The following is a 22026-nucleotide window of genomic DNA, read 5'->3' as shown; positions in this document are numbered from 1 at the left end:
TTGATGAACAACAGGAGGACCGTGACCATGACCGTGACCTATTAATTAGTAAGGCATAATATTCCTCAATGTGTTTAAACCATATCACAAAGTATAAGAACATAGCACAGCGGTAGGGCGTTTGCCTTGCACGCAGCCAACACGGCCGACCCGAGTTCGATTCCTCCGCCCCTCTCGGAGAGCCCGGCAAGCTACCGGGAGTATCTCGCCCGCACGGCAGAGCCTGGCAAGCTCCCCATGACGTATTCGATATGCCAGACACAGTAACAACAAAGTCTCCAATGGAGACGTTACTGGGCCCGCTCGAGCAAATCGATGATCAACGGGAGGGCCTTTACTTTACTTTTACTTATTTATTCATTTATTTTTTAAATATGGAACGCTTCACAAACTCACGTGTCATCCTTGCGCAGGGGCCATGCTAATCTTCTCTGTATCATTCCAATTTTAGTATATGTGCTGCCAAAGCGAGCACAAGAACCACTTTATTCATTATAAAATAAAATAGCTGAAGAGTAAAGTAGGGCAAAGAGTTCAGTTAATAACTTTTTTTTTCATTCTCCGTAATTGATAGATCAGTGGGCAAAAGTCAGGCAAGTGAAGAATAACATTTCAACAAACTCAGTGTCGTGACAAATTTCACCCAACAATTATAAAATACAAGTTAGCTTTATTTATTCAAAAGAACATATATGTGCTCGCCACTATTCACTGCAGCACTCAGTAAGATCGCGAAGGTTGTGAATCAACCTAGATGTCCAACGACACATCAGTGGACCATGAAGATGAGGTATATCTACACAGTTACAGAATGTAACTGCTGTAAGAAATGATGAAATCATGCATTATGGGTAGAACTGGAAGCGCCGTATTAAATGAGAAGAGAGCCAGAAGTAGTATAAGCTAAGATCACTTACGTGTGTATTTAGAATAACTGGATGAGGAAATGCAATGTTTTAAAGGGGCGATGCCCAGATCAACTCTGGCCCCACAGTATAGGGAGGAGAAGGAAAGAAAGAGTAGACTTAGAATCAAATGTAAAGAGGATTACAAGAAATACAGAAATGCGGGAGGGGAGAAGAGACAGAGGAGAAGCAATGGGGCCAGTCAGGGGATTCAGGTACAAGGGTGGTGTTAAGGAATGATGGAGCCAAACCAGAGTCAACAGCCCTGAAATCAAGAGAGCCAAACTTTAATTTTTTTTTTTTTTTTGCTTTTTGGGTCACACCTGGCAATGCACAGGGGTGACTCCTGGCTCTGCTCTCAGAAATTACTCCTGGCGGTAGCTCAGGAGACCATATGGGATGCTGGGAATCGAACCCGGGTTGGCCGTGTGCAAGGCAAACGCCCTACCCGCTGTGCTATCGCTCCAGCCCCAAGAGACCCAAAGTTTAACAACCAAACTTGGAAAAGTGTCTGTCAGGGGACAGGTCAGAGTCGGGGGGGGGGGGGGGGGAGTGATATGGAGGGAACCTGGGAGCGTTGATGGGGGAAGTTGGCACTGGGAGTAGCACCAGTGGTGCAATATTGATGTCTAAAACTCAACTGTGAACAACTTTGCAAACCACAGTGCTTTCATAAAAAATTTTAATGAAAAATAAAAACAGACAATTTTGTTTTAAGTCCATAGGCGACACATTCACCAAAATAAAACCTGTTAAATTCTAAATTATGTACAATATAGGGGCTGGAGAGATAGCACAGCAGGTAGGGCATTTGCCTTGCACGTGGCTGACCCAGGTTCGATTCCCAGCGTCCCATGTGGTCCCCTGAGCACTGCCAGGAGTAACTCCTGAGTGCAGAGCCAGGATTAACCCCTGTGACCAAAAAGCAAAATAACTAAATAAATTATGCACAATATTATTATCTGACTATTGGATCAACTTGGTGTTAATATAAGTGGAATATCTAAAATGTTCAAATATCTTAAACACAAAACATATGACAGTGCTAGAGGTTCTGGATCACTTAGATGATGGTGGACATGAAGTGAATGGGCACATCAAAAGCATAAATACTAACGCTACTATAACCTTATTGCCTCTCCAACAATAATAAAAAGCTTAAACACACTTCTAGATAATTCAAAGGGCAAGGACATACGTAGAAAAATTACAGAACAGTTCAAATTGATAATAAAAGGCCCTCCCGTTGATCATCGATTTGCTCGAGCGGGCCCAGTAACGTCTCCATTGGAGACTTTGTTGTTACTGTGTCTGGCATATCGAATACGTCACGGGGAGCTTGCCAGGCTCTGCCGTGCGGGCGAGATACTCGGTAGCTTGCCGGGCTCTCCGAGAGGGGCGGAGGAATCGAACTCGGGTCGGCCATGTTGGCTGCGTGCAAGGCAAACGCCCTACCCGCTGTGCTATCGCTCCAGCCCACAACATTGATATTTTGGGGCTGAAGTTGAAGTGGTGATTTCTTTTACGATTTTTATACATTTTATTTTCATAAAGTCGTTCACAATGGTTCATTACAGATAATATTCAAACACCCACCCAACCAGCCGGCATCTTCCCACCACAATCAGAGGGAAGTGTGTGAAGGTTGTTGATTTCATTCTGGGGCCCTTTTTAAGCCGGCATATAAGAGAATACAAGCAAGCATGTTAAAATCAAACATATGTGTGCTGCTTTAGCTATATCCGTGGTCTAGAGTGTAAGAGGTCGCATGACTGTGAATGCAGTCACACGCTCCAGGAAAAACTGCATTGCTCTCTTTCGGGAGCTTTCTTTTATCGTCTCTGGATCTTGGTCGTTGATGAGATTACATGGCGACGGGGGCAGTTTGTGGGTGTGGCTGCCAAGCTACTGGAAAACTGGGGATCTGGGTGGAGGAGGCTGAGTCCCGGTCTGAGCAAGCTTGGAGATCTCAGCCACGGGTCCCACATACCTGGGTTCCTCTACCAGTTCCTTCATGCGTGAGGCTTGTCCAAGTGCGTGGAGAGTGGCCATGAGCACGCTGTGGTTGGGTTCTGGAGATTTTCGGCTGCAGGGGCTCGGCTTGGGGCGGGAAGGGAATTTCAACCCGCCGCCCTCCGGGGGCCCCGGTGAGGACAGCCTGGCATGGGGGCAAGGATTCTGCCTGATGTTGAAGTGGTAATTACAGAAAAATGTATGACTTTATACTTTGTTCTCAAAAGGAAAAACAATCCAAGCTTCCAAGTATTTGCTTCCACTTTCAGAGCAGAGACAAAGAAAAGCATTAAACACAAATTAAGTGGAAGGAAATAATCAAGAAAAGGGGCTGTCTGACCGTTTATACAGTCTTCTGTTCTTGGGCACTCAGGTTGTTTACGGATTCCGGCGACTGTGAATAGTGCTGCAATGAACACAGACGTGCAGATGGCTTTTCTGCTGTGTGTTTTTGGGCTCCCAGGTTATCTTCCCAGAAGTGGTATTGCTGGGTCATGTGGAATTTAATATCTAGTTTTTTTTTTAGGAATGTCCATATTGTTTTCCAAAAACGCTGACCACTATGACAATGATAGTTGGAAATGATGACTCTGGACAAGAATTGAATGCTGAAAGGAGATGAAGGGATATACATGATAGCCTTTCAGTACCCATATTGCAAATAATAATGCCCAGAGGAAAGAGACAGAGACAGACAGACGGACAGACAGACAGAAGAGAAGTGCATACCATAGAAGCAGACTTGGTGGGGGGTGTGGTTGATGAGAGGAAATGAGGATATTGTTGATGGGAAATGTTCACTGGTGAAGGAATGGGTGTTATCACATTGTAGGAGTGAAACCCAGTCACAGACAACTTTGTAACTGTGCATCTAACAGTGATTCAATTTGAAAAGGAAAGAAAGGAACGGAAAGAAAGAAAGAAAAAAAGAAAGAAAGAAAGAAAGAAAGAAAGAAAGAAAGAAAGAAAGAAAGAGGGAAACATTTAAATTAGAAAAGCAAGAGCAGAAAGAAAGCAATGTAACAAAAGCTAGTTCTTGAATTTTTTTTTTTTTGCTTTTTGGGTCACACCCGGCGATGCACAGGGGTTACTCCTGGCTCTGCACTCAGGAGTTACTCCTGGCGGTGCTCAGGGGACCATATGGGATGCTGGGAATCGAACCTGGGTTGGCCGCGTGCAAGGCAAACGCCCTATCCGCTGTGCTATCACTCCAGCCCCTGAAGATTTTTATAAAGTGAAAAGACTTGAGCTGGATGTATCAAATCGAAAGAGAGCAGATAAGCATCACCACGCCAGGAGAAACAAGAGCACAGCATTCGAGACCCAACAGATGCTAAATGAGAATGAGGAAAAGTATGAACAAATTCAAAACGGTAAGTTTGAAACTCTCAGGAAAGTGGAAAAAACACTCAAAAGGCAAAATATTAAAGCAAGAAAAATAAAAAATTTGTGAAGTTCTGTGTTCATTTTTAAAACTGAATTTGGAGGGCTAGAGAGATAATATAGCAGATAAAGCACTTGCCTGGAATGACCCCAACCAGGAGTGATTCCTGCACCTCAGGTGGTCCCCTGAACCCTACCAGGAGTGATCCCCGAGCACAGAGCCAGGAGTGATCCCTGAGCACAGAGGTGGGAGTGAGCCCTGAGCATAAAGTCAGGAGTGAGCCCTGAGCACAGAGTCAGGAGTGAGCTCTGAGCACAGAACCAGGAGTGATCCCTGAGCACAGAGCCAGGAATGAGCCCAGAGCACAGAGCCAGGAGTGAGCCAGGAAGGAGTAAAGCCTGAGGACTGCTGGATGTGCCTCCCCCAACTCAAAAAAAAAAAAAAAGGAAAAAACTGGATTTGTGACCAAAAAAGCATTCTATAAATAAACTCCAGATTTAGAAGATATGACAGCGAATTTTATCAAACTTTCAAAAAAGAATAATAGCAATCCTACACGAAGACAATAGGAAAAGAAGTACTGCTTTTCATGACATTGTATGAGTCCATAATTACACTGATATTCAAGCCAAGCAAAGAAGAATTTGCAAGAGAAGAAAATAAAGTAGACTTTATTAAGATAGGGGCTAGACTTTATTAAGATAGCACAGCGGGTAGGGTGTTTGCCTTGCGCTCAGTCAGCAGGACTGAGCCGCGTTCGATTCCTCCGCCCCTCTTGGAGAGCCCAGCAAGCTATTGAGAGTATTTCGCCTGCACGGCAAAGCCTGGCAAGCTCCCCGTGAAGTATTTGATATGCCAAACACAGTAACAACAAAGTCTCACGATGGAGACGTTACTGGGCCCGCTCGAGCAAATCGATGAACAACGGGAGGACAGTGACAGTGATTAAGATAGATTCAGATCCTCTTTGAAATATGAGTAAATTTAATTCAGCAATATGCAATTAATAAATCAATGATCACAAATCCAAGCCAAGGGTTTACTTCCGTAATACAAGGTTGATATGTCATTGGAAAATCAATGAGTTCACCAATCAAATCAAGTACAGAAAATGGCATAAGTCCCTCAGTACATTTGGGGGGGAAGAAGCCTAAGAAAGCAAATTACCCATCATGAGGAGAAGTTCCAGAAAACTTTCAATTAAAAGAAACTTGCTTACATGATGAAGAGTATTTACAAAAGGCCTACAGTGAATCCCATACTTGGCAGTGAAATATTAAGCACAATATCATTTCCCCAGTCATAGTCTATCTTACTTTATAATAGATGTCTTAGCCAGTGTACCAATAATTATAAAATTTAAATATTTAAATACAACTTATCATAGAGTCAAAACACATGAAATATTTCATGATAAGCATAACAAATTTTTAGCAAGACCTGAATGCTAAAATCTACAAAACATTGCTGAGATCAATGTAACCACCAACGTAACTGGACAAATGGAGCTTATTTGTGAATTAAAAGACTCCATATCATTAAGAATCCTCAAACTAATCTTCAGATTTGACTCAATGTCACTCAGACTCCTAGCACAGGCCTGAGAACATCTGCATATAAATTACCTAGATGATTCTAAAATCTTTATGGAAATGCAGGGGACCTAGAATAGAAAACGGGTTGAAAATGAAAGACACACTAACTTCCCCCAGAACTTAAAAAGTTATGGTAATCAAAGCAGGGTGATTTTAGTTCAAAGACAGAACAATAGAACAAAATAGAAAGTCCTATTGAGACTCACATTTTAATGGTCAACTGAGTTTTGGCAAGACACTGAAGCAACTTAATGAGAAAGAAAAAGTCTGCAAGAAGTGCTATTAGAACTATAGGATAAACATGTTTTTAAAAACATAAACTAAATCTCTACCATTTGCCACAGACAAAAATTAATTTTAAGAAGATAAAGGCCAGTACTTTCTAAATATTTGTTAGCGGGGACCACCCCCCCCATACAAACACCAAACTATGAGACAGAAAAATTACACTCTAACAACATTTAAAACTTCTGATCACCAAAAGATACAATCAAGAAAAAAAAAAAGGCAGCACACAAACTAAGAGGAAATCATCTTAATTCATATATCTGGCAAAGGATTTGATTCCAGGATATATGAATAATTGCTACAACTTCACAATAACCAAGGTAATTAAAAAATTGGCATGGGCATAAACAGATATTTAACAGAAAACATATGAATGGTCAATTAAGACACAAAGAAGTTTCAACGTTATTACTCATGAGAGGAAGCAAATTAATACCACCACCAGTGGCCAGAGAGACAGTTCAGAGAGTGAAGCCCACGGTCTGCATGCAGGAGGCTCCGTTCTGATCCCCGGCACCACACAGTCCTCTGAGCACTATCAGGAACAACCCCGAATTCAGGGTCCATACTGAGCACTGCTGAAATTGGCCCCCAAACAACCAAAATAATAATAACAGAACTACCACCAGAACCCTCTTTATACCCACTGAAAAGACTGGCATCACTAAATGGTGACAAGACGTGGAGCAGCCGGAAGTCTTCGGCATTGGTGGTGGGAGTGCAAAATGGCACAACCACTTTGGAAAGGACGCTGGTGGTTTCTTATAAATTAAACATATATCTTCCCCAGGACTGAGTCATTTCCCCCCGAGGAATTTACTTAAGAGAAATGAAAACATATGTCTACAAAAAGACTTGTGCAGAATGCTCTTGGCAGACTTACTCGTAATGATCTGGGAGGGAGAAAGACAACCCTAAATATTCATTAATAGGTGACTGGTTTTCATTATACGATGGAATATGTTATAGTGATAAAAGGATGAATTTCAAAACATGCAGAACAAAAGAAGCCAAACACAAGAGTCCCTACTGCATAGCCCCATTGACGTAAGACTGAGCACGACTCACATGTGTGATGCGGTTCCTAGCCGTGGCCGCTGGGCAGGCTGCGTGGACAAGGCTGGAGGGAAGAACCGCATCGAGGATGGAGCCTGGCTCAGGAGGATTCAACGGCACTCGGAAACGACGCGGATGGACAGCTTCAACATAACGTCAATCTTGCCGCAGCAGGAACAAATTTTAAACACAAAACGAACACAAGCTAAAGATAAGGTGAAAAATAAGAAAACCGCCATAGGGAGTAATCTGAGACAATAATAAGGTCGGGAATAATAAAATTAGCGTGATTTGATTTTCCTTCTCTATTTGCGTTATATTTGTAGGATAGCACAGCAGGTAGGGCATTTGCCTTGCATGTGGCCGATGCAGATTCAATTCCCCGTCCCTCTGGGAGAACCCGGCAATCTACCCAGAATATCCCACCTGCACGGCAGAGCCTGGCAAGCTCCCCGTGGTGTATTTGATATGCCAAAAACAGTAACAAGTCTCACAATGGAGATGTTACTGGTGCCCGCTCGAGCAAATCAATGAACAACGGGAGGACAGTGCTACAGTGATACATATATAGGATATTTCTTTTCATGCGCTTTATTTCCTCATTTACTTGTAATCTACGCTCCCTTCTCTTTCAAACAGTAGGTGAATCATTTTGTAATGAATAGAGGAAAAGATACTACACTACACTTGATCTTAGCCAAAAGGCCAAGAAGTGATAGCACAGCGGTAGGGTGTTCGCCTTGCAAGCTGCCAGCCCGACCGAGCCGGGTTCGATTCCTCTGTCCCTCTCGGAGAGCCCGGCAAGCTACCAAGAGTGTCTCGCCCGCATGGCAGAGCCTGGCAAGCTCCCCGTGGCACATTCGATCTGCCAAACACAGTAACAACAAGTCTCACGATGGAGACGTTACAGGGCCTGCTCGAGCAAATCGATGAACAACGGGAGGACAGTGATACAGTGCAGTGAGGAGGAAAAGAAAGAACACAGTTTAGCCTGAACTTAAGTGATTCTAGAAGTTTCCCAGGTCTCCCAGCTGACTGGATTGGGCCTATCTGTGGGTCGTGACCAGCTGGAACCCACGTCCAGTGTTTTCCCTTGTCATCCTTCTGCCCTCACACCTGGCCATGAAGGTGTGTGTTGTTTCTGCAGAGTGGTTATTTAAAGGTCTGTGGAGAACTTTGAAATTGGGAATCAAATTAATGGGAATAATAAAGTTAGAGCTAAAATTAAACCCACTAAATTGGTTTAAAAGCACAACCTAGGTCAGGGGGATATCTCAAGTAAGAGTATTCCATATGATAGCACATGCCCAATCTCTACAAGCCCTGAGTTCAACAGAAAGAGAGAAAGAAAGAAAGAAAGAAAGAAAGAAAGAAAGAAAGAAAGAAAGAAGGGAGGGAGGGAGGGAGGGAAGGAGGGAGGGAGGGGAAGGAGGGAGGGAATGGGAGGAAGGAGGGAGGAAGGGAGAGAGGGAGAGAGGGAGGGAGGGAGGGAAAAGGAGGGAGGAAGGGAGGGAGGGAGGGAGGAAGGAAGGAAGGAAGGAAGGAAGGAAGGAAGGAAGGAAGGAAGGAAATGAAGGAAGGAAATGAAGGAAGGGAGGGAGGGAGGGAGGGAGGGAGGGAGAAAGGAAAGGAAGGAAGGAAGGAAGGAAGGAAGGAAGGAAGGAAGGAAGGAAGGGAGGGAGGGAGGGAGGGAGGGAGAAAGGAAAGGAAGGAAGGAAGGAAGGAAGGAAGGAAGGAAGGAAGGAAGGAAGGAAGGAAGGAAATGAAGGAAGGAAATGAAGGAAGGGAGGGAGGGAGGGAGGGAGGGAGGGAGGGAGGGAGGGAGGGAGAAAGGAAAGGAAGGAAGGAAGGAAGGAAGGAAGGAAGGAGGGAGGGAGGGAGGGAGGGAGGGAGGAAGGAAGGAAGGAAATGAAGGAAGGAAATGAAGGAAGGAAGGGAGGGAGGGAAAGACACTGCCTGCGCGCCACAACCTTTGTGATCTCTGTGTACTGAAAGCAAGGCCAGTGTTGGGGGCGGGGGTGCAAGCAGAGCCCGTCCTGTTCGCCTTTTCCCTTTCTCTTTCAGAAGACCGTGACGCCTTCCTTCCTCTCGTCATATGGACAGCGTTAGCACAGAGACTTAATTCAGAGAAACTGTGCTGAGAGGCTTCCTCTTCATTCTTCACCATTGATGATCCCCAGGGGGAGAAAGAACCATTTGGGGAGAAGAGAAAATGATGGCCGGTGACTTCAGAACCGTCAGCTGTTCGTTTTTGTTTAGATCCAGAGTCGGTACTATGTCTTGTTTTCTAGTTAAAATTCCAGTGGTTGTTTGGAGAGATGTATAATGTATTATGAATGAAGACAAAACCGTGGAATTGAATTTGCCAAGGGATCTGTTCGCAGAAGAAGCTCCACGTAGCTCCAGACATCAACTTTAGCCTGCAAGGATTCCCGGAGCCAAGAAATAAATCTCAAATATTGCCAGCAGATGGGCAGTAATCAGGCACCACCCAAGAAACCAGGGCTGCTGCATTCATTTTCTTTACCCGCTTCTCTCTCCCCTCGATCTCTTTCTTTTCTCTTCTCACTCCTTCTGTCTCTCAAGACACGTCATGAAAGATGTCTCTGAGTCTTATCAGACATCTCCGGGTTGCCTTTCCCTCCATAACCGTCAGAGAAAAAGAAAGCCGGTAGTAGTTATCTGCGAAGTATCCTGTATTTCACCTTTATTATCTGTGTGCTACACTATCCTAGATCTAACCCCTTGACAGTAATAAAGAGAAAATCTTTTTTAAGAAATTGATCTCCCCTAGCTGTCTATGCGTCACGAGAGGAGGGGGGTCTTTCATTTATTAGAGAGTAATCGCCTGGCTCTGAAGTCTGTGATGCAATATGCTAAAAGCATGTTCGGAACCATTCGTCAAAAGTAACGGCAGCTCCTCCGCGAGCTTTGCAAGACACATTCTCTGTGTCCTGCACAGAGAACGGCCAGGGGGAGCTTCAGGCAGCTGACCGCGCGCCCACAAAGACTCACACAGGCTTACACTGAAATAGTCACTCTGAAAACCACAAAGGATCAACTGGCAATATATACATATATACACATATGTATGTGTGTATACAAATACATAGATACATCTACATATTTGTATATTATATGTGTGAATATACATATGCATAATTTTTGGCCTATCTTATATGTCACTGTCACTGTCCCTGTCCTCCCGTTGTTCATCGATTTGCTCGAGCAGGCCCAGTAACATTGTGAGACTTGTTACTGTGTTTGGCATATTGAATATGTCACAGGTAGCTTGCCAGGCTTTGCCGTGCGGGCGAGATACTCTCGGTAGCTTGCCGGGCTCTTCGAGAGGGGCAGAGGAATTGAACTCGTGTAGGCCATGTTGGCTGCATGCAAGGCAAACGCCCTACCCGCTGTGCTATCACTCTAGTCATTCTTATATGTATATATATATGTATATATATATATACAATTTTGGGGTTTTCTTTGCTTTTTGGGTCACACCTGGAAATGCACAGGGGATATTTCTGGTTCATGCACTCAGGAATTACTCCTGGCAGTGCTCAGGAGACCATATGGGATGCTGGGGATCGAACCCGGGTCAGCCGTGTGCAAGGCAAACACCCTACCTGCTATGCTATTGCTCCAGCCCCCATTATAAAAAAAAAATTAAAGAAACTTTAAATTTGTTTTGGGGGCCACTGCTGGGTGTGTTTGTGACTTACTTCTAGCTCTGCACTCAAGGGTCCCTCCTGGCAATGCTCAGGGAACCACACACAGTGCCAGGAATAGAAGCGGGTCAGTCACATGTAAGTCCAGAGTCTTAACACCTGATTCATCTCTATAGCCCACAGTGAAACTTTTAAATGAAATATGTTGAGAGATCCAGATGAGGAAGCGTCTGAGCTTGGAGGTTCAGTTTGGACTTGAATTCTAGTGTCATTATCTACTGATGGGGGGTGGGGGTAGGGGGAAGGTGTGTCTAGTTCAGTTCACTCATCCTGAAATTCAGGAGAGGAGGGGTGTGAGGAGGAGGGGGTGGGTAACAAGGGGGACAAGGGGGAACAATGCCCACCTGGAAAGATTGTTCTGAAATAACAGTTCAATAATTAGCAGGATTCTTTTTCAGTGATGTTGAAGAACCTGTGAAATAGTATCACTAGCAGATGTGGTAGGGGTTCCCAGAGTGTGTCTTGAGGACCCCTAGTGATCCCTGAGGCGATTATAATGCAGTTGGATTTTTCACTGTCATGTATTACTCTCGTAAGTCAGCCTTTCCAGAGGCCACTTGAGACGTGAGAATATGATCAACTGAACACAGACACAGATAAGAAAACCAGGAGAGATAGTGTAGTGGGTAGGGCACATACCTTGCCCAGGGCTTACCTGGACTTGATCCCCACCATCTAATATGGTCTCCTGAGTTTTTCAGGAATGATCTGAGCACAGAACTAAGAGTAATCCCTGAGCCCTGCTGGGTATGGGTGGGGGGAAGAAGAAGAAGAAGAAAAGAAGAGGAAGAAGAAAAGAAGAAGAAGAAGAAGAAGAAGAAGAAGAAGAAGAAGAAGAAGAAGAAGAAGAAGAAGAAGAAGAGGAGGAGGAGGAGGAGGAGGAGGAGGAGGAGGAGGAGGAGGAGGAGGAGGAGGAGGAAGAGGAAGAGGAAGAAGAAGAAGAAGAAGAAGAAGAAGAAGAAGAAGAAGAAGAAGAAAACCCAAGTGTTCTCATATAAAACCAAACATTAAGAGATTTGCAAATGAAAAATAGTAAAGTAACCCATTTCATTTGGAAAATAATTTTAAATCAAATTGTGTTCTTTACACTGCCAAGCAGTAGGTGGTCAAAGATACAGACATATGTGTGTACATACTGGTTAAAAGTACTCAATGTGTTCATTGAGTATTTTTGAGGACTGGAGAGAGAGTCCAAGGGTTAAGGTGCTTGTCTTGTAATGCAACTGACCCAGACTTGAACTCCAGCATCACATATGGTTCCATGAAGACCACTCGGAGCAAATCCTGAGCACAGAGTCAGGAGAAGTCCCAGAGCACTGCTGGGTTTGGCCCAAATCTCTTCCACCCCTACTGAATACTTTAAATCTTTCAATCAAAGGTTTTGAAAGGTGCTTTATTGAAGCTTGGGAGCAGAGCTGTGTGCAAGGTGTGGGGTACTGATGCTCAGTCCTGAGAGTAGTAGGATACCTGGAGTAGCTGAGTCATGCGTGTCAGAATCACTCTAGACAAAAGAGGTTCTTCAAGCATGCAAATCCACATGTTTGTGGGGTTTTCACTTGAGTCTTCCTCTCAAAATGGCTCCACACAGAACTAAACTTGGGGATCCAAAGCCAGAATTTTGGTTTTTTCACTAGCTATAATATATAGGTGCATTAACTTACATGACTATAATTTCTCAAATAAGAAAGGAAGGGGGCTGGAGCGATAACACAGCGGGTAGGGCGTTCGCCTTACACGCGGCCAACATGGCCGACCCAAGTTCGATTCCTCCGCCCCTCTCAGAGAGCCCAGCAAGCTACCGAGAGTATTCGATATGCCAGACACAGTAACAACAAAGTCTCCAATGGAGACGTTACTGGGCCCCGCTCGAGCAAATCGACGATCAACGGGAGGGCCTTTACCTTACCTTTACCTTAAGAAAGGAAGAGAACAAGGTTAACCTAATTGTAGTGTTCTTATGATCAAGAGTGAATTCATGCGAGGTGCCTGCAGATTGTGAATGCACAGAAAATGCACCAATGAACTCAGCATTCCGATGGAATAGTTAGACATCACTCCTGGACCAGAGAGAGAAATAAAATGGCAAATAGCAGAAAGAGGAAAGCAAAATAAACCGCAGCTATGATGGTTAATCTCACATTGCCAAATAATTAAGAAATCCTAAAACTTACAAGTGATATGGGAGAGTATATGTCCCAAGCACAGACTCAACGACACTGAGTACCTGACTTCTAAGCTACAACCCTTGAACTGCCAAGATGGCAGGTGGGGGTTGGTCCAAGGTCGGGGGCCGGATGTAGAATGGGAACACTGGTGGAGGGAAGTTGGCACTAGTGGTGGCATTGGTGTTGAAGTTTTTTTTTTTTTTTGCTTTTTTTGGGTCACACCTGGCGATGCACAGGGGTTACTCCTGGATCTGCACTCAGGAATTACTCCTGGCGGTGCTCGGGGGACCCTATGGGATGCTGGGAATCGAACCCGGGTCTGCCGCATGCAAGGCAAATGCCCTACCTGCTGTGCTATCACTCCAGCCCGATGTTGAAGTATTCTATGCCTAAAACTCAATTATCAATATCTTTGTGGATCATGGTTCTTTAATTAAATTTTTAAAAATAGCTTAAAAATACTAAAACAGTTCATGAAGGTTGCCAATTGAAACCAATATACAGAGAGTTTTTCATACATGGTCAACAGTCAGTCTTAAACCTAGTTTAAAGGGAGTCAATGTCTTGACCTCCTGCCTGCTGCTCAGCTGTCCCAGGTGAGACTTGCCTGTGGCTACATCTTATTAAGGGTCATGCCATAGCTCCTGAAGGATGCCGTGGCCACAGAGGGGCCACATGGCAGATATAATCAATGAATTCCATGCTGCTCAAAGTGCTCTAACTCTGGTTATGTTTTTACAACCAAATCTTGACCCACCTGTAATGTATATTGATGAAGGGACAAGAGATAAGTCTTCACGTGAGTTCCATGTTTTCCCATCTCTACCCTCATTGCTGGCGCGATAGCACAGCGGGTAGGGCGTTCGCCTTATAAGCGGCCAACATGGCCGACCCGAGTTCGATTCCTCCGCCCCTCTCGGAGAGCCCGGCAAGCTACCGAGAGTATTCGATATGCCAGACACAGTAACAACAAAGTCTCCAATGGAGACGTTACTGGGCCCGCTCGAGCAAATCGATGATCAACGGGAGGGCCTTTACTTTACTTTACTTTTACCCTCATTGAATGACAGGAAGCATCCCTGGGAGCAGTATGGAATTCACTGAGCTAGACTGTTCTACACTGCTAGAATTCAACAGGCAAGGATTAATTTTATGTGCCTAGGAAAGCCCATAAGATGTATAGTAGATTTGTCGGCTGAGACCCTACAAGTCAGAAGAATATAGAAGGATATGGTACCAAAACTGAATGAAATCAACACCTCACGAAGACTACTCTCTCCAGCTAGATTGTCATTCAGATTTGAAGGATTTGTACAGAGCTTCGTGAACTGCCGAAAGGTAGGAGAATTCATAGACTTGAAACTAGTTTTGCAAGAAACATTAAGAAAGCTCCTTTAATTGCATTCATCTGGGGAACACAAAGCAACAAAATGGGAAACTAACACCTAGGAATGGCTGAGATTAGTACCAGGAATTTTGCTCCATGACTTGGAAGCCAACCACACGTGCTAGGGGAAAAGGAAGCTCAGATAGAGAAGAGAGCACCAAATAAAGGGTGTTGTGAGGATCCTCCCAGGGTGGGAGAAGCATGCTGAAAGTAGACTATAGACCAAACATGATTGTCACCCATTGCCTCTCTTGCAAACCACAGGACCCAAAAGGAGAGAGAGAGAGAGAGAGAACAAAAGGGAATGCCCTGCCACAGAGGCAGGGTGGGACGGGGGGGATGGGGGGTGGGAGGGATGCTGGGACCCGTGGTGGTGGAGGATGGGCACTGGTGGAGGGATGGGTACTTGATCATTGTATAACTGAAACCCAAGCACAAAAATTTATAAGTCTATAACTGTACCTCATGGTGTTTCACTAATAAATATATATATATTCTAAAAAAATAATAAAATAAAATATCAAATTAAAAAAAAGAGAGATAGCTCCTTTAAAGAAGAAACTTCCCATCTTGTGACATTGGATAGGATTCACTAATGATGCAGATGGTTGTTCTCCACTAGGTTAAGATAGCTTAAAAGCATATAGCATCATCACATACTAAGTTTTATTGATTTATTTTCTGATAATTCTATTTGCCATTCCTTTAAGTTTTATTGGACCAAGCAATATGACATGAATTTATGACATGTCCACCATGGCGGCCAGTTAGGAGTTGGTGGGTGGGGAGTGACCTGGGGATATTTGTGGAGAGAAAGAGACATTGGTGGTGGAGTTGGTGTTGGAACATTGTATGCTCAAAACAACTCTATTAAGGGCAACTTTGTAGATGATGGTGTCTCCATAAACATTCCTAAAAAAAAGATAAAATTAAAAATCACCTCTAACATGTTTCAAAAGGCCTGGAGTGATAGCCCAGCGGGTAAGGCATTTGCTTTGCCTGCGGCCAACCCGCCAGACCCGGGTTCAATTCCTCCACCCCTCTTAGGGAGACTGGCAAGCTACCGAGAATATCTCGCCCACACGGCAAAGCTTGGCAAGCTACCTGTGACATATTGGATATGCCAAACACAGTAACAAGTCTCACAATGGAGACGTTACTGTGCCCGCTTGAGCAAATCGATGAACAACAAGCAACGGAGGACAGTGCTACAGTGCTATGTTTCAAAGAAATTTTGGTTACTAGTTGATAGTATATGATGGAATTTTTTTACAGATTCATAACATTATCCCAGCTACATGAGTGAGATTTTCCAGTATTTGCCCTTCTCTCTCTAACTTATTTCATCTGACGTGACCCCCTGCCGTTCCATCCAAGTTGCAGAGAACTGTAAGATTTTATCTCCTCTTTTAGCTGTTGGTATTCCATTGTGTATATAGACCATCACTTCTTTCCACTCATCTGTCACTGAATGTTGGCGTTCTTTCCATGTCCTGGGTATCCTGGCCATTTTACTTTGTGCTGCAGTCAACATAGATGTGCAAACAACTTTTCAAATTAAGTGAGACCTCCAGGTCATGTAGAAACACTATTCTTAGCTTCTTACAAAGTTTGCGCGGTATTTTCCATAAAGGTTGAACTAGACAATACTCCCATTAACAGAGAAAGAGGGTTCCTTTTGCACTGTTTTCCCGCTAACGTGGGTTGTTTTCAGTCTTTTCGATGTATGCCGTTCTCACTGGTGTGAGATGCTATCTATCATCATTTTGATTTGCATTTCCCTGACTTCAAGTGAAAAAAAACACTTTTCTCATACGCTTTCTCATATGAGCATATGTACTCTAGAGGAAGTATCCGATGTTCTTCCCTCCCTATTTTTGCTAGGGTTGTTTTCTTTTGTGTCTTAATTTTAGCCAGCACAGCGGTAGGGCGTTTGCCTTGCGCGCAGCCAGCCCGGCCGAGCCAGGTTCGATTCCTCCACCCCTCTCGGACAGCCTGGCAAGCTACCAAGAGTATTCAATATGCCAAACATAGTAACAAGAAGTCTCATAATGGAGACGTTACTGGGCCTGCTCGAGCAAATCGATGAACAACGGGAGGACAGTGTTTTTTACTGGGCCTGCTCAATTTTAGCCAGAGTTAATTTTGCCATGTAATTTTTTTAACTTAAAATATGAAGTCTTAGCGTCTGGAAAGAAAGATGGTGGCCGCACGGGAGCCTTGTGGACAGCAGGTTTGAGCCGGGCTTGGCGGGAGCAGCGGGGACCTCATGGGAAGGGGTCTTTGTGGGCCGTCCCCCACGCCCCACCGAGGTCGCCAGCTGCCCCCCACGAGCGGCTCTCCGGCACGGCCACGGCCCCGGAGGCACAAGGACTTAGCACAGAGAACCAGCCACTTGGAGCAGAAAAGCAAATGGACTATGTGTTAAACCGCGCCACCAAGCCTGCCCAGAGGGGAAAGGGTGTTGTCCCGCTCGCCCGCTCCTCTCTGGAAAGAAAGATGGCGGCCGCACGGGAGCCTTGTGGAAAGCAGGTTTGAGCCGGGGCTGGCGGGAGCGGCGGGGACCTCATGGGAAGGGGGGCTTTGTGGGCCGTCCCCCACGCCCCACCGAGGTCGCCAGCTGCCCCCCACGAGCGGCTCTCCGGCACGGCCACGACTCCAGGGCACAGAAACCAATCTCTTAACTAGCTAACTTTTAATAGAAATTCTTCCAGGGTCAATAAGTAAAATAGCAGAAATTCAAAACTGCGCGGCTGCTATCGCAGCCGCACGACATCATTTTATTCTTAAACCAAGTTGTAGAAAGCAAATCATTTCACAACGCTGTTTCAGCATATCTGATTGTGGGAGGTGGGTCGTAAACTCTAAACAATAATTGTGCATCTTCTATCGAAACAATCTATCTAGTCAAAGTAGATAGAGTATTAACTAGAACTCATCTGCCTCACAAGAATTGGGAGGGGTGGGGGGAGGTGGGGGTCTATTGGGGTTCGGGGTTAAAAATAAGTATTGGTAAAAGGAAATGTGTTCGGTATCTACATGACTGAGACCTAAACCCGAAAGCTCTGTAACTTTTCCCACAGTGATTCAATAAGTAAATAAATTATATAAAAAAAATATGAAGTCTTAGCACACTAAATCCAACATCTTAGCGAAGGAATCATACCTCCAAATCAACTGGGATTCGCTCCAGGGGTACATGGAGTGAATTCTATATACATGAATCAATTAATATAATATATCAGAGCAACAAAGGGAAAGATAACATCACATTATCATATCAATAGATGCAGAGAAAACTCTGACAAGATCTAACATATATTCGTGACAAAAGGCCTCTGGGGCTAGAGAGATAAAACAGCCGGTGGGGTTCTTGCCTTGCACACAGCCAACCTGGACTCCTTCCCCAGTGCTCCCTATGATCCCCAAGCCCACCAGGAGTGATCTCTGAGTGCAGACTCAGAAGTCATCCCTGAGTACAGTCAGGAGTGTCCCCAAAACAAAAAAAAATTAAATTAAAAAGTGGACTAAAGAGCTCAAGATCAGACCCAAATCCATAAAGGACATTGAAGAAAACACCAAATTCTATAGGATATAGACCTTAGAAGTGCCTGAACAATTGCACCCCACTGGCTAAGACAACAAAGACAAAAATACAAAAATAGGACTACATTCTTTCAATCATGTATTTGAATTTAGTAGGATCACTTGATCACTTGACAGCCCGTTCCTCATCGATTTTGCTCAAGCAGTCACCAATAATGTCTCCATTTCTTCCTGTCACGTGCTAGTGTAGCCCAGTGATGTCTGCTCGCTCCAGGAACACGAAGAGCCTCAAACTGTTCGTTCAGGGTCTTGACGAAGAAGTCTGACGATCTCGTAGGTGGGCAGCCACACGATCTTTTGATGTCCCATGGAATCCAGTCGGTAACGGCTCTAGTCCAACGGTCGTCTCCAAGTCACAGTACATGTCCAGCCCATCTGATTTTCGACACAAACAAGACAGCGTCCTTGATTCTCAATCATTGATGGAGCTCGGAACTCCGGATTCCTTTTCTCACTTGAGTGAAGCGTGATACTCCAAGCATAGCTCTTTCAATTCCTCTTTGGGAGACCCGAATAGCGTTCTCATCCTGTTTTTGTAGTGCCCAGATCTCTGAGGTATATGTTAATGCAGGATGAACAGTGAAGTCGAAGAGATGTGCCCGGAGCCTGAGGTTCTTCATCCTCTTAGCTATTTCTTTGACACTCTTGAAGGCGTTCCATGCCGCTCTCTTGAAGGCGTTCCATGTCACTCTCTTCCTCCTGTGCAACTCAGGTGCCAGGTGCCAGAATTTAGCAGTATAGAGTTAGGCAAATGCTCGCTAGCACAGCGGGTAGGGTGTTAGCCTTGCATGCAGCCAACCCGGGTTTGGTTCCTCCATCCCTCTCGGAGAGCCAGGCAAGCTACAGAGAGTATCCCACCCCCACGGCAGAGCCTGGCAAGTTCCCCATGGCGTATTCGATATGCCAAACACAGTAACAACAAGTCTCACAGTGGAGACGCTACTGGTGCCTGCTTGAGCAAATCGATGAACAATGGGAAGACAGTGCTGCAATACAGAGTTAAGCAAAGTGCTATCTTAGAATCTTCCCAACCTGATCAATGTCTGCTTAGTTTCCCTATGTCAGTTCTAGTTATGTAAATTCAGCTTTTCTTCATGAAACGCCTTGACTTTCCCCCCTACCCCCCACAAATAAAGATCTCTTGTGTTTAATTTTAGTTATACCATTGTTTGATTTATTAATAATCAACTCAATTTCTCCAACATTTTACTTCTGTGTCTCCATCATTTTCCACATACAGTGATATTTCTCTTGATGATTGAATGCATCATATGACTTTCATTTCTCAGCACTGGAGCTGTAGCTTCTGCCTATAAACTCACTACGGTATCAGCATTTGGTAAACATTCTCTAGGACAGCGGTAGGGTGTTCGCCTTACAAGCGGCCAACATGGCCGACCCGAGTTCAATTCCTCCGCCCCTCTCGGAGAGCCTGGCAAGCTACCGAGAGTATTCGATATGCCAGACACAGTAACAACAAAGTCTCCAATGGAGACGTTACTGGGCCCGCTCGAGCAAATCGACGATCAACGGGAGGGCCTCGAGCAAAGCAAGATGCAAAGGAAACTCAACGACTAACAAGCAGGTGTCTGCCCACAAGAAGACTTCAGAGGGAACCCAGTTTTTTTTTTTCCACAAACATCTTCAACTCCTGAGAGTACTATGGCATTTCAGAATTGGAAAAGGTTTGATGGGACTGCTACGTTTTCTTTCCTTTTGAAAATGTGTGTGTGTGTGTATATATATATACATATGATTAGAAAATATATTTAAATGCATGATATCTGATTATATATTTGATTATATAACATATAATCACATGCTGTACAGTACAACCAATAAGTAACTGCATTGACATGATGATGTCACCTTTGGATCAGGGCTCCCAGCCTCATTACCTAGATGTCATGGGCCAGATTGTTCCTGCTGGAGGAGTTGTACATGTGCAGAGAAGAGTTTGCAGGTGTTTTGTGGCATTGCTGGCATTTATCCATTAATCCATAATAATCAACACTGTCTCCAGACACTGCAAAAATGTCCCGGAGGCTCAATCACCCCACTTAGGAAGCAGTCTCTGCTTTCCACGAACAACTGAGTGCCCCCCTTTCAGAGAATGGGGTCTCCAGTTCTCTCAGAGCTACGAAACTCAAAGTTCTAGGTCATCGCATTTTTTTAGGCAGAGGTGCTGTCTTTCACTGTTCCTCGTTTGTCATAATGCCAGGAAGTAGAGTTTTTGAAACATTTTATATCATTATCTCTTTTACCCAGAACTCACTCCTATTTCTATAAAAATCTTACTTTTCACAATAAAATAAGAGAAAAATGACAAAATTGCCGATAATTTATTTTAATCAACATTTTAAAACCTCCTCCCATTATCAAGCGTAATTGAAATCATTTTAAAATGACCAAAATTGAGCTCCAATTTTGTTCCTTTCAGTTGTGTCTTGAACGCTTAATCGGTGGTTTTCTGCAGCCTGCTCAGGCCTGCCCGCACAGCAGACGGAGCAGGCTGAGTTTTCTCCCCTCCGCAGCCCATGGAGTCTCATCGGTTGCAGGGAAAGGGTCTATTAGGAATATTTACTCCATAGAACATCAGCAAATGCAGTTACTTATTTCCTGGAGAACTGGTCGAACAACATCCACCCACACGCACCAACCGACCTGGTCAAAACCCGGAGCCAAATAAGCCAAATCTGGCTCTGCTCACGGCTTCCTCCCGCCTCTGAGCTCAGGAGTAACTGAACCAGCCGGGCTCCAGAGACCATTTGTGGTGCCAGGGGTCAATCCTGGGTCGACTGCATGCAGGTAAAACGCCCTCCCCAATGTCCTCTCTCCCAGTCCTGTTCATCTGTTCCTTGATTGTGTTTGACTTGACCATGTGTGTCTGTCTGAACTTTCTCTTCTATGAAGGACTGTGCCCCCACCCACCCCACTCTTCCAAATTGACCTTTTGAAGTCCAACCCCAGGACTTCAGAATGGAACTGTGGTTGACAGAGGTGTAAAAAAAAAAAAAAAAAAAGTTAAGGGGCTGGAGTGATAGCACAGCAGGTAGGGCATTTGCCTTGCACCCGGCCGACCCAGGTTCGATTCCCAGCACCCCATGTGGTCCCCTGAGCACCGCCAGGAGTAATTCCTGAGTGCAGAGCCAGGAGTAACCCCTGTGCATCGCTGGATATGACCCAAAAAGAAAAAAAAAAGTTAAAATGAGGTGATGAGGGTGGCCCTAACCCAACAGGACTGATGCCCTAGGCCACATAGAAATTAGAGCATAGACACTAGTAGGAGGTCCCATGGGCGCACCAGAGGCAGACCGCCAGCTGCAAGTCATGGAGGGGTCACCACGAAAGCCACCCTCACTTCTGACCCCAGCTTCTCTGACTGACCTCCAGGCCCCAGGAGAGCAAGAAAAGGAATCTCTGTCGTCAGTGACAGTTGCTTCTGGACCCAGATGCAGAATCCTCCTGGTCACCTCAATTTTCTAGTCTTCGAGATGCTCACTGTGTCCTTGCCGCCTGCAGCTGGAACTCCTGGCCTTGAGGTCCGAGTCGTGAACTGCACACAGAGTGGATGACAGGAAGGCAAAGCTCTCGGGCTACCGTCTAGGTCATGCTGACCAGCCCCTGGACAAAAACGTTCCCCTCGCCACAGGACCAGGGCCAAACCAAGTGACCTCCGACAAGCTCCACCCCCCATCCCCCGGAAAGTGCTCACAACCTGCTCAGGTGCGGCAAAGGCCCTGCAGGCCTGAGGCGCTGGCCTCCATCTCCAGTCTGACCCCCCCACAGACACCAAATAGAGTCACTGTCTAGGCTGGCCGACAGCGATTCTGTCCTCCTGAGCCTTAGCTGCTCCCATCCATTTCCGGGTGAGACCAACCAACCCATCCTCCTGT

General features: G+C 45.0%; 1 non-coding gene across 1 annotated transcript; it reads right to left on the bottom strand.

The window, feature by feature from the left end:
- Positions 1-368: 368 nt before the first annotated feature.
- On the bottom strand, positions 369-475 carry LOC130015995 (U6 spliceosomal RNA). The gene has a single exon (XR_008791202.1). It is a non-coding gene; the product is annotated as a U6 spliceosomal RNA (small nuclear RNA).
- Between the last annotated feature and the right edge of the window lie 21551 nt (positions 476-22026).

This window comes from Sorex fumeus, unplaced genomic scaffold (genome assembly GCF_029834395.1).
Source record: "Sorex fumeus unplaced genomic scaffold, SorFum_2.1 ptg000142l, whole genome shotgun sequence".
In the NCBI taxonomy this organism is placed as follows: Eukaryota; Metazoa; Chordata; class Mammalia; order Eulipotyphla; family Soricidae; genus Sorex; species Sorex fumeus.
Note: the sequence above shows the minus strand (reverse complement) of the source record. Positions and strands in the feature narration are given on the sequence as shown.